We start from the raw sequence: 10,645 nt of genomic DNA on the forward strand, positions 1-10,645 counted from the left end.
TTTTTCTTTCCTTTTTGTTTTTTTTGTTTTTGGTCTTAAAACAACATGCATTTATTTGGGTCACAATGCTATAGATTGGCTATTTGGGCTGGGCTCCGCTGGGCAATTCTTCTGGTCTCTGCTGGACTCACTCACGCATTTTTTCCCCAATTGCTAGGTTGGCTAAGTGTTGGCTAGTCTAAGACAGATGGCTCACTGCTGCGCCACATAATCTCATCCCCCAATAGGCTAGCCCAGGTTTATTCTATAGCAGCTGAGTAGGATCCCAAAAAAGCAACTGGAAGCATGCAAGACCTCTTAAAGGTTACACTTAAAACAACCACATGATCACTTTCAGTACATTCCATTGGGCAAAACTTCATAACAAGGCTAGCTCAGACTCAGGGTTGAGGAAACAGATTCCACTCCTTAATGAGAAGAGTTACAGAGACACACTGCAAATGAATGAATATAGGGAGAAACAAAGAACTGGAAACATTTCTGCAATCCTCTTCAAAGCATTAGCATATACATTTTGCCTTAGGCTTTATTTTTTAAGGGACTCAGGCAATGACAGTGTCTATTACACTAATTTTTTTTTAAAAGAAACTGACCAAAATGAACCACAATGTACTGTCCAAGTCTTCCTCTGGAAGCTGCAAGTTTCAATAAATTCTACAGTTCTAAAATACAGATGTTCCTTGACTTATGATGGAATTATATCCCAGATAAATCCATCACAAGTTGAAAATATCTTAAGTCAAAAACACACTTTCGACATATTATTTTTAACTTACAACGGGTTTATCTGGGACATAACCTCACTGTAAGTCGAGAAGCATACTAAAATCTGTAACATTTTTGGACTATTGTAAAGTTGAAAAATCGTAAGTGAAACCATCATTAAGTCAGGTATTGTCTGTACATAAAGACAGACTCTGCCAGTGTAATTTTTGTCTAGGTAAGGAGACAGATTTCTTGTGCTTCCTATTCTGCCATTTTCCTAGAATCCTCTATTTGTTTCATTTTCATTCTTTCTATATTGATTAATATTAAACATCTAATATTGTGACTTTATATACTACTTTGGCTGAACTCTCATGTTTCTATTTTTTTGTTCTCATTGTGATTAATTTCTAAATAGTTTATAAATCTGCAATTGCAGTTGTGATTTTCTCCTTGACCCAGATTTAAGGCATTTTTCACTTTAGCTTCCAATTAGATGAATTTCCTTTTATCTTTTTATCTAAAAAATTATTTTTAGTGCTCTCTGTTAACAGAGTGTGTAACTTAAAATTGAGATTTTTTTGGTGTAAATCTTAAAAATCAATTTTTATAAATGTTTCCTGGTCACTAAAGGTAACTTCTCTATCTGCAAGTTATGAAGTTTAATATAGCTGTTAAATCTTGTATAGATACTTAGGTTCTTTTGAAAATTATTGTCTATTACTTCCCTGTTGAGGTTTCAAATACAAAGAATGGTATATAATCAAACAATCTAAAGGTGAGGAGAAAGAGAATGTGACGGTTAATACTGACTGTCAACTTGATTAGATTGAAGGACACAAAGTACTGATCCTGTGTGTATCTGTGAGGGTGTTGCCAAAGGAGTTTAACATTTGAATCAGTGGGCTGGGAAAGACAGACCCACCCTTAATCTAGGTGGGCACCATCTAGTCAGCTGCCAGCATGACCAGAATATAAAGCAGGCAGAAATATGTGAAAATATTAGACTGGCTTAGCATCCCAGCCTATATATTTCTCCTGTGCTGGATGCTTTCTGTCCTCAAACATCAGATTCCAAGTTCTTCAGGAACTCAGACTGGTTTCCTTTCTTGCAGCTTGCAGATGGTCTATTGCGGGACCTTGTGATGGTGTGAGTTAAAACTACTTAATAAACTCCCCTTTATATATAAATATATGTATCTATTCCATTAGTTCTTTCTCTCTAGAGAACCCTAATACAGATTTTGGTATCAGAAGTGATTCTAGAAGAACAGAATATTAAAGATGGAGTTCTTTTGTTGGTTTTGGGGTTTCTGGAGTTGGCTGCTTAATATGATTAGACCCCAAAATGCTAAGGACTCTAATAGTATGGAGAACACTGATAGTCGTTGGCATGAACTTTTTAGAGAGTTATGAAAAATAAATGCATTTGACACTCCTGATTCATCATTTGTGAGAGGCAAGGAGTTTAGTGACTCTATACATAATACCTTTGACTGTATATGGAGAACCAAGGAACACAAATAAGTTGGTTGGTTGTTCCTAAGTTCACTGGACAAAGTGAATCCAAAGGGATTCTAACTCCTGGCTTCAGAAGCAGATACTGAGCCTCAAATCTGCTAAGATTGTCCTAAGTGAGAGTCTTTATCTCCTGTAGAGAAAGAACTGAAATTGTGGAAAAACAGACACAAGCTCTTATCATGCAAGTGGCTGACCTGCAATGAAAGGTGCATGCACAGCCTCACCAGGTGTCTACTGTTGAAGTGAGGGCATCGATTGGAAAAGAATGAGACACTGCAAGTTGGAATGGGGACGTGTGGGAGGACCCTGATGAAGTTGGGGACACTAAGCTTGTAAACACTGATGAACTTTTTTTGCCAAAAGAAACAGCTTCCCCATCCCCAGTAGTGGCAACATCCCCTCCCTGACCCACACTGCCATCAGCCTTTCTACATTTGTCGGAGGAGATAAACCCTATGCTGCCTAAGGCAACATTGATGACCTCCCCTGAGGCAGTTGCCAGGCAAGATAATGTTGATTCTCTTCAAGAGCCACCCCCAACACCCTTGTTTGCTTCCAGATCTATAACTAGACTAAAGTCCTGGCAGGCCCCTAAAGGTGAGGTTCAGACTGTGACCCATGAGGAGGTGCGCTATACTTGAAAATAACTGCTTGAGTTTTTTAATTTATATAAGCAGAAATCTGGAGAACAGGCATGGGAATGGATATTAAGGGTGTGGGATAATGGTGGAAGAAACACAGAGTTGGATCAGGCTGAATTTATTGATTTGGGCCCACTAAGTGGGGATTCTGCATTTAATGTTGCAACTCGGGGAGTTAAAAAAGGTTCTAATAGTTTATTTGCTTGGTTAGCTGAAATATGGATTAAAAGATGGCCCACTATGAGCAAGCTGGAAATGCCTGATCTCTCTTGGTTTAATGTAGAGGAACGGCTCCAAAGGCTTAAGGATATTGGGATGGTGGAGTGGATTAGTCACTTTAGATATACTCATCCCAGCTGGGAGGGTCCAGAAGATAGACCCAGAACCCCTTGAATGAAGGGGAGGCTGGTCCCCTTGAAGAAGGACCCCACTACATTACCAACAATTTAGGCTGTTAATCTTTCTCCCATTCTTCCCCAAGGAGACCTCCAGCCTTTTACCAGGGTAAAACTGTGCACTGGGGAAAGGGAAATGATCCAACATTTCAGGTACTACTGGACACTGGCTCTGAGCTGACGTTGATTCTAGGGGACCCAAAATGTCATTGTGCTCCTCCAGTTAACATAGGAGCTTATAAAATTCAGGTAATTAATGAAGTTTTAGCTCAGGTCCAGCTGACAGTGTGTCCGATGGGTCCCCAGACTCATCCTGTGGTCATTTTCCCAGTGCCAGAATGCATAATTGGCACAGGCATACTTAGCAGCTGGCAGAACCGCCCCCCATTGGCTCCCTGACTGGTAGAGTAAGGGCTATTATGGTGGAAAAGGCCAAATGGAAGCCATTAGAGCTGGCTCTACCTAGAAAAATAGTAAATCAAAAGCAGTATCACATCCCTGGAGGGGTTGCAGAGATTAGTGCCACCATCAAGGACTTGAAAGACGCAGGGGTGGTGATTCCCACCACATCCCTGTTCAACTCTCCCATTTGGCCTGTGCAAAAGACAGATAATCTTGGAGAATGACAGTGGATTATCGTAAGCTTAACCAAGTGGTGACTCCAATTGCGGCTGCTGTATCAGATGTGGTTTCATTGCTTGAGCAAATTAACACATCTCCTGGTACCTGGTATGCAGCCATTGACTTGGCAAACGCCTTTTTCTCCATTCCTGTCCATAAGGCCCACCAGAAGCAATCTGCCTTCATCTGGCAAGCCCAGCAATATACTTTTACTGTACTACCTCAGAGGTATATCAACTCTCTGGCTATGTCATAATCTTATTTGGAGAAACCTTGATCTCTTTTTGCTTCCACAAGCTATCACACTGGTCCATTACATTGATGACATTATGCTGATCAGATCCAGTGAGCAAGAAGTAGCAAGTAGCAAACACACTGGACTTACTGGTGACACAGAAGATGGAAAATAAATCTGACTAAAATTCAGGGACTTTCTACCTCAGTAAAATTTCTAGGGGTCCAGTAGTGTGGGTGCTGTCAAGATGTTCCTTCTAAAGTGAAGCATAAATTGCTGCATTTGGCCCCTCCTACACCAAGAAAGAGGAACAATGCCTAGTGGGCCCATTTGGATTTTGGAGGCAACACATTCCTCATTTCGGTGTGTTACTCTGGCCCATTTACTGAGTGGCCCGAAAGGCTGCCAGTTTTGAGTGGGGTCCAGGAGAAGGCTCTGCAACAGGTCCAGACTGCTGTGCAAGCTGCTCTGCCACTTGGGCCATATGACCCAGCAGATCCAATGGTGCTTGAGGTGTCAGTGACACCTCAAGGGATTGCTGTTTGCAGCCTTTGGCAGGCCCCCATAGGTGAATCACAGAAGAGGCCTCTAGGATTTTGGAGCAAGGCCCTGCCATATTCTGCAGATAACTACTCTCCTTTTGAGAGACAGCCCTTGGCCTGTCACTGGGCTTTGGTGGAAACTGAACGTTTGACTATGTGTCATCAAGTCACCATGCAACCTGAACTGACTATCATGAACTGGGTGCTTTCTGACCCATCTAGCCATAAAGTGGGTCATGCACAGCAGCATTCCATCATCAAATAGAAGTGGTATATACGTGATCGGGCTCAAGCAGGTCCCGAAGGCACAAGTAAGTTACATGAGGAAGTGGCTCAAATGCCCATGGTCTCCACTCCTGCCACCCTGACTTCTCTCTCTCAGCCTGCACCAATGGCCTCATGGGGAGTTCCCTATGATCAGCTGACAGAGGAAGAGACGACTAGGGCCTGGTTCACAGATGGTTCTGCACGATATGTAGGCACTACCCGAAAGTGGACAGCTGCAGCACTACAGCCCCTTTCTAGGACATCCCTGAAGGACAGCAGTGAAAGGAAATCTTCCCAGTGGGCAGAACTTTGAGAAGTGCACCTGACTGTGCACTTTGCATGGAAGGAGAAATGGCCAGATGTGCGATTATATACTGATTCACGGGCTGTAACTAATGGTTTGGCTGGATGGTCAGGGACATGGAAGAAGCATAATTGGAAAATTGGTGACAAAGAAATCTGAGAAAGAGGTATGTGGATGGATCTCTCTGAGTGGTCAAAAACTGTGAGGATATCTGTATCCCATGTGAGTGCTTACCAATGGGTGACCTCGGCAGAGGATTTTAATAATCAAGTGGATAGGATGAGCCCTTCTGTGCATAGTTCTCAGCCTCTTTCCCCAGTTACACCTGTCATTGCCCAATGGGCCCACGAACAAAGTGGCCATGGTGGCAGGGATGGAGGTTACATATGGGCTCAGGAACATGGACTTCCACTCACCAAGGCTGACCTGGCTACCGCCACTGCTGAGTGCCCAATTTGCCAGCAGCAGAGACCAATACTGAGCCCTCAATATGGCACCATTCCTTGGGGTGACCAGCCAGCTACCCGATGGCATGTTGATGATACTGGACCTCTTTCATCATGGAAAGGGCAGAGGTTTGTCCTCACTGGACTAAACACTTATTCCAGATATGGGTTTGCCTATCCTGCATGCAAGGCTTCTTCCAAGACTACTATCATCTGTGGACTCACAGAATGTCTTATCCACTGTCATGGTATTCCACACAGCATTGCCTCTGACCAAGGTAGTCATTTTATGGCTAAAGAAGTATGGCAGTGGGTTCATGCTCACGGAATTCACTGGTCTTACCATGTCCCCCATCATCCTGAAGCAGCTGGACTGATAGAACAGAATGGCCTTTTAAAGTCACAACTACAACATCAACTAGGTGACAATACTTTGCAGGGCTGGGGCAAAGTTCTCCAGAAGGCCATGTATGCCCTGGATCAGTGTCCAATATATATTAATTCTCTCACAGCCAGGATTCACAGGTCCAGGAATCAAGGGGTGGAAGTGGCACCACTCATCATCACCCTTAGAGATCCACTAGCAAAATTTTTGCTTCCTGTTCCCACAACATTACATTCTGCTGGATTAGAGGTCTTAGTTTCAAAGGGAGGAACGCTGCCGCCAGGAAACACAACAGTGATTCCATTAAACAGGAAGATTGTCAACTGGACACTTGGGGCTCCTCCTACCTTTAAGTCAACAGTCTAAGAAGGGAGTTACAGTGTTGGCTGGGGTGACTGACCCAGACCATCAAGATGAAATCAGTCTACTACTCCACAACGGAGGTAAGGAAGCATATGCATGGAACACAGGAGATCTATTAGGGCATCTCTCAGTATTACCATGCCCTGTGGTTGAAGTCAATGGGAAACTATAAGAGCCCAGTCCAGGCAGGACTACAAATGGTCCAGACTCTTCAGGAAGGAAGGTTTGGGTCACTCCACCAGGAAAAAAACCACGACCTGCTGAGGTGCTTGCTGAAGGCAAAGGGAACAGAATGGGTAGTAGAAGGCTAGTCATCCATACCAGCTACAACCAAGTGAACAGCTGCAGAAATGAAGATTGTAATTGTCCTGAGTATTTCCTTCTTCTTTTGTTAAAAACATGTTCGTGCATATATATACTCATACTAAGAAAATATCTTCATTTCATTTCCTTTTCTTGAGACAGAGCCTCACTTTTTTTTTTTTTTTTGAGACGGAGTCTCGCTCCGTCGCCTAGGCTGGAGTACAGTGGCAAGATCTCGGCTCACTGCAACCTCTGCCTCCTGGGATCAAGCGATTCTCCTGCCTCAGCCTCCTGAGTAGCTGGGATTACAGGCTTGCGCCACCATGCCTGGCTAATTTTTGTATTTTTAGTAGAGACAGGGTTTTACCATGTTGGCCAGGCTGGTCCTGAACTCCTGACCTCAAGTGAGCCACCCAGCGGGGCCTCCCAAAGTGCTGGGATTGCAGGTGTGAGCCACCATGCCCGGCCGTAATATTATTTTTGTGAAAATGTGTTCTGAGGTCTAAACATTCAGCTTACAAATCCCTTTTGCATGAGTGTTTGTAGAGTATGTGAGTGTCGTGAATGTGTGCATGTGAGTATATGAACGTGAATATGTAAGCGCACAAGTGTAAGTGCATGAGTGTGTGCATGCGTAGGAATGTGTGTAAATCTGGTTGTGAGTGTGTAAAAGTGTGACTGTGTGGGGAGGGCTGCAAGTGCTGAGAGCTGTCAAGAATGAGGATTTTTATTTCTCCTCACCAATCTCTAGATCCTGCTTTATTTTATCCTCGCCTAAGCCTTATGCAAACTTAAGACAACTCAGGTTGAGACCCTCTATTACTGTCAAAAGCCATTACTCGCCTCGGCCTCCCAAAGTGCTGGGATTGCAGGTGTGAGCCACCGCGCCCGGTCTCATTTTATCACGTGATATAAGATTTACTTCATATCAGCATTTAAGTATTGTTAACTTTATGTAGTAGCATTTGGGTTGGGGACTGGTGTGTTTCCAGTTGTACAAAGGATAGCTGTATTAGATGTAATTATGACCTTATTATTGTCATTATTTGAAGATTATGAATGATCTCAGGAGATGTGTATGTGTTCAACTTGACAAGGGGTGGACTTGTGATGGTTAATACAGTCAACTTGATTGGATTAAAGGATGCAAAGTACTGATCCTGAGTGTGTCTGTGAGAGTGTTACCAAAGGAGATGAACATTTTAGTCAGTAGGCTGGGAAAGGCAGACCCACCCTTAATCTGGGTGGGCACCATCTAATCAGCTGCCAGCACAACTAGAATATAAAGCACGCAGAAAAACATGAAAAGACTAGATTGGCTTAGCCTCCCAGCCTACAGCTTTCTCCCATGTTGGATGCTTCCTGTCCTCAAACATTGGACTCCAAGTTCTTCAGCTTTGAAACTCGACTGGCTTCCTTTCTCCTCAGCTTGCATATGGCCTATTCTGGGACCTTGTGATCATGTGAGTTAATACTACTTAATAAACTCCTATTATAGATGTGTGTGTGTGTGTGTGTGTGTGTGTGTGTGTGTGTGTGTGTATCTCCTATTAGTTCTGTCCCTCTAGAGAACCTGGACTAATAAAGAGAACGAGATAGAGGAGGAAACAACAAGAGGCCATGACTGTACTTTTTACATATATCAAATATTTGCAAGTCTTGCTAATTCACAATTTGGGTTTATTAGCTAGAAGAATCCCACTACCACAGGCACACTCATCTTCAGTTTATTGTCCAATTTATTTGGACAATACCTGTTTATTGTCCAGGTCTGCCATCCTAGCTTCCTGTTGGCCTACAAGTGGGCAGAGTCATTTTTAACCTTTCTTACTGTGAACATACTTCAATTCATTTAGAATTCTTGAAGTCCAGGCCGAGCACCTCTAGGGAAAAATTTAACATTCTATTTTATCCAGGTGTTCACTAACGGTTCCATATTAACTTGCTTCTGCAGATACAGTATAAATTCCTCATGGGCTAAAATCACACCTTCTTTTGTATCTTCCCCTGCACCAACCACTAGCATAGTACTGAATACATAGTTCAAATGCTATTAACTCCACAATGATCTTAACTATGAAGATAGGACTTGAAAAATTCTGAAACTCAGCAAGCTAACCTATAAAAGGATACTAATTTGCTATTTATGTACTGAAATTAAAGCCCTAGGATGATGTTTGGGGTTACCAAACACAGTGATATGGTAATTCTGTGGAGTCCAGCAAGGCCAATGCCATACTTCTCAGGGTAACTGGAATTGTGTCTTCAAAGGAGAAGTAATTCCCACTATCAACTGGGATACACACACTTGTGAGAAGAGCCCTTTTTAGGCTCAAGGAGTGCCAGTGGCATTCAAGGAGGAGGGAGGGAGGGAGGGAGGATTTTTGTCCCCAAGCGGCATCTGGCAACATTTTGAGACAGTTTTGGTTGGTAGTGGGGTGCTACTGGGATTTACCGGGTAGAAGCCAGGGATGCTGATAAAATAAACATCCCACAATGCACAGGACAACCTTCCACAACAAAGAATTATCTAGCTTAAAATGTCAATAGTACCAAGGTTGAGAACCCTTTCTTTCGTAGGCAATCAAGGGAATTCTTTGTCCCCTGTGCTCAGACCTGAACTTAGGAGCAAAATCATCTAAGAGCTGTTTCTAAGACAAGTTAGAAAACTGGCACCGTCATCAGGAGGTGGCATCTCTAGTTAAAAAAAAAAATGCTGAAATTGAGTAGTCTTATTTTGTATATAAGATTATCCTTATGCTATTCTGTTTTCTACTTTTTTTTTGAGACAGAGTCTTGCTCTTGTCGCCCAGGCTGGAGTGTAATGGCACAATCTTGGCTCACTACAACCTCTGTCTATGGGGTTCAAGCGATTCTCCTGCCTCAGCCTCCTGAACAGCTGGTTTAAAGGTGCCCAGCACCACGCCCAGCTAATTTTTGTATTTTTAGTAGAGATGGGGTTTTGCTATGTTGGCCAGGCTGGTCTCGAACTCCTGACCTCATGATCCACCCTCCCAAAGTGTTGGGATTACAGGCGTAAGCCATCGCGCCCAGCCTGTTTTTTACTTTTATGTTTTAGAGATGGGGGTCTCACTGTGTTACCCAGGCTGGAGTGCAGCGGTGCAACTATAGCTCACTGCAGACTTGAACTCCTGGGCTCCAGAGATCCTTCTGCCTCAGCCTCCTGAGTAGCAGCGAGTAGAGGTGTACACAACCACACCCACATTTTTTTTTTTTTTTTTTTCCGGAGACAGGAGGTCTCACTCTGTTGCCCAGACTGGAGTGCAGTTTTGCAATTTCGGCTCATTGCAAACTCTGCCTCCCTGGTTCAAGCGATTCTCCCACCTCAGCCTCCAGAGTATCTGGGATTACAGGCGTGGGCCATCACACCAGGCTAATTTTTGTATTTTTTGGTAGAGATGGGGTTTCACCATGTTGGCCAGGTTGGTCTCAAATTCCTGGCCTCAAGCAGTCCTTCTGCCTTGGCCTCCCAAAGCATTGGGATTATAGGCATGAGCCACCACACCCAGGTACTACTGTGTGATTTTAATAAACGATGTTTTTTCTTATATTACAAAAGTATCTTTACATACTTATCTTACCCTAAGCCATTGAAATTGTTCCATTTTAAGTTGTACTGACAAAGGATCCAAATTTACAGTTTCTGCTCAGCTGTGTAGCGAAGTATTCAGGAAAGGGTTACATGTTCACACTTTGAGGCCAAGTGGTAGTGACTCCAAGGACAAAATGAACTGTCAAAAAACAGGGCTGCATAATCCATCCATTTTTCCCAACAGCAGAATCTCCTCCAATTATCAATTCTGGAGATTCTGGGGTTATTCAATTAAGAAGAGTAGCACATATTTCAGTCGCATGAGGACACTCTCAAAATACAAGCTGAAAATACAAAACTCTTC

At 43.2% G+C, this 10,645-nt stretch overlaps 1 long non-coding RNA gene across 1 annotated transcript in view; it reads right to left on the bottom strand.

Moving 5' to 3' along the window:
• LOC107129827 (uncharacterized) overlaps positions 1–10,645 on the bottom strand; it is a 38,982-nt gene that overhangs the window by 26,284 nt on the left and 2,053 nt on the right. The gene's annotated exons all lie outside the window — the stretch shown is intronic.

Source organism: Macaca fascicularis, chromosome 5, assembly GCF_037993035.2.
Source record: "Macaca fascicularis isolate 582-1 chromosome 5, T2T-MFA8v1.1".
Lineage (NCBI taxonomy): Eukaryota > Metazoa > Chordata > Mammalia > Primates > Cercopithecidae > Macaca > Macaca fascicularis.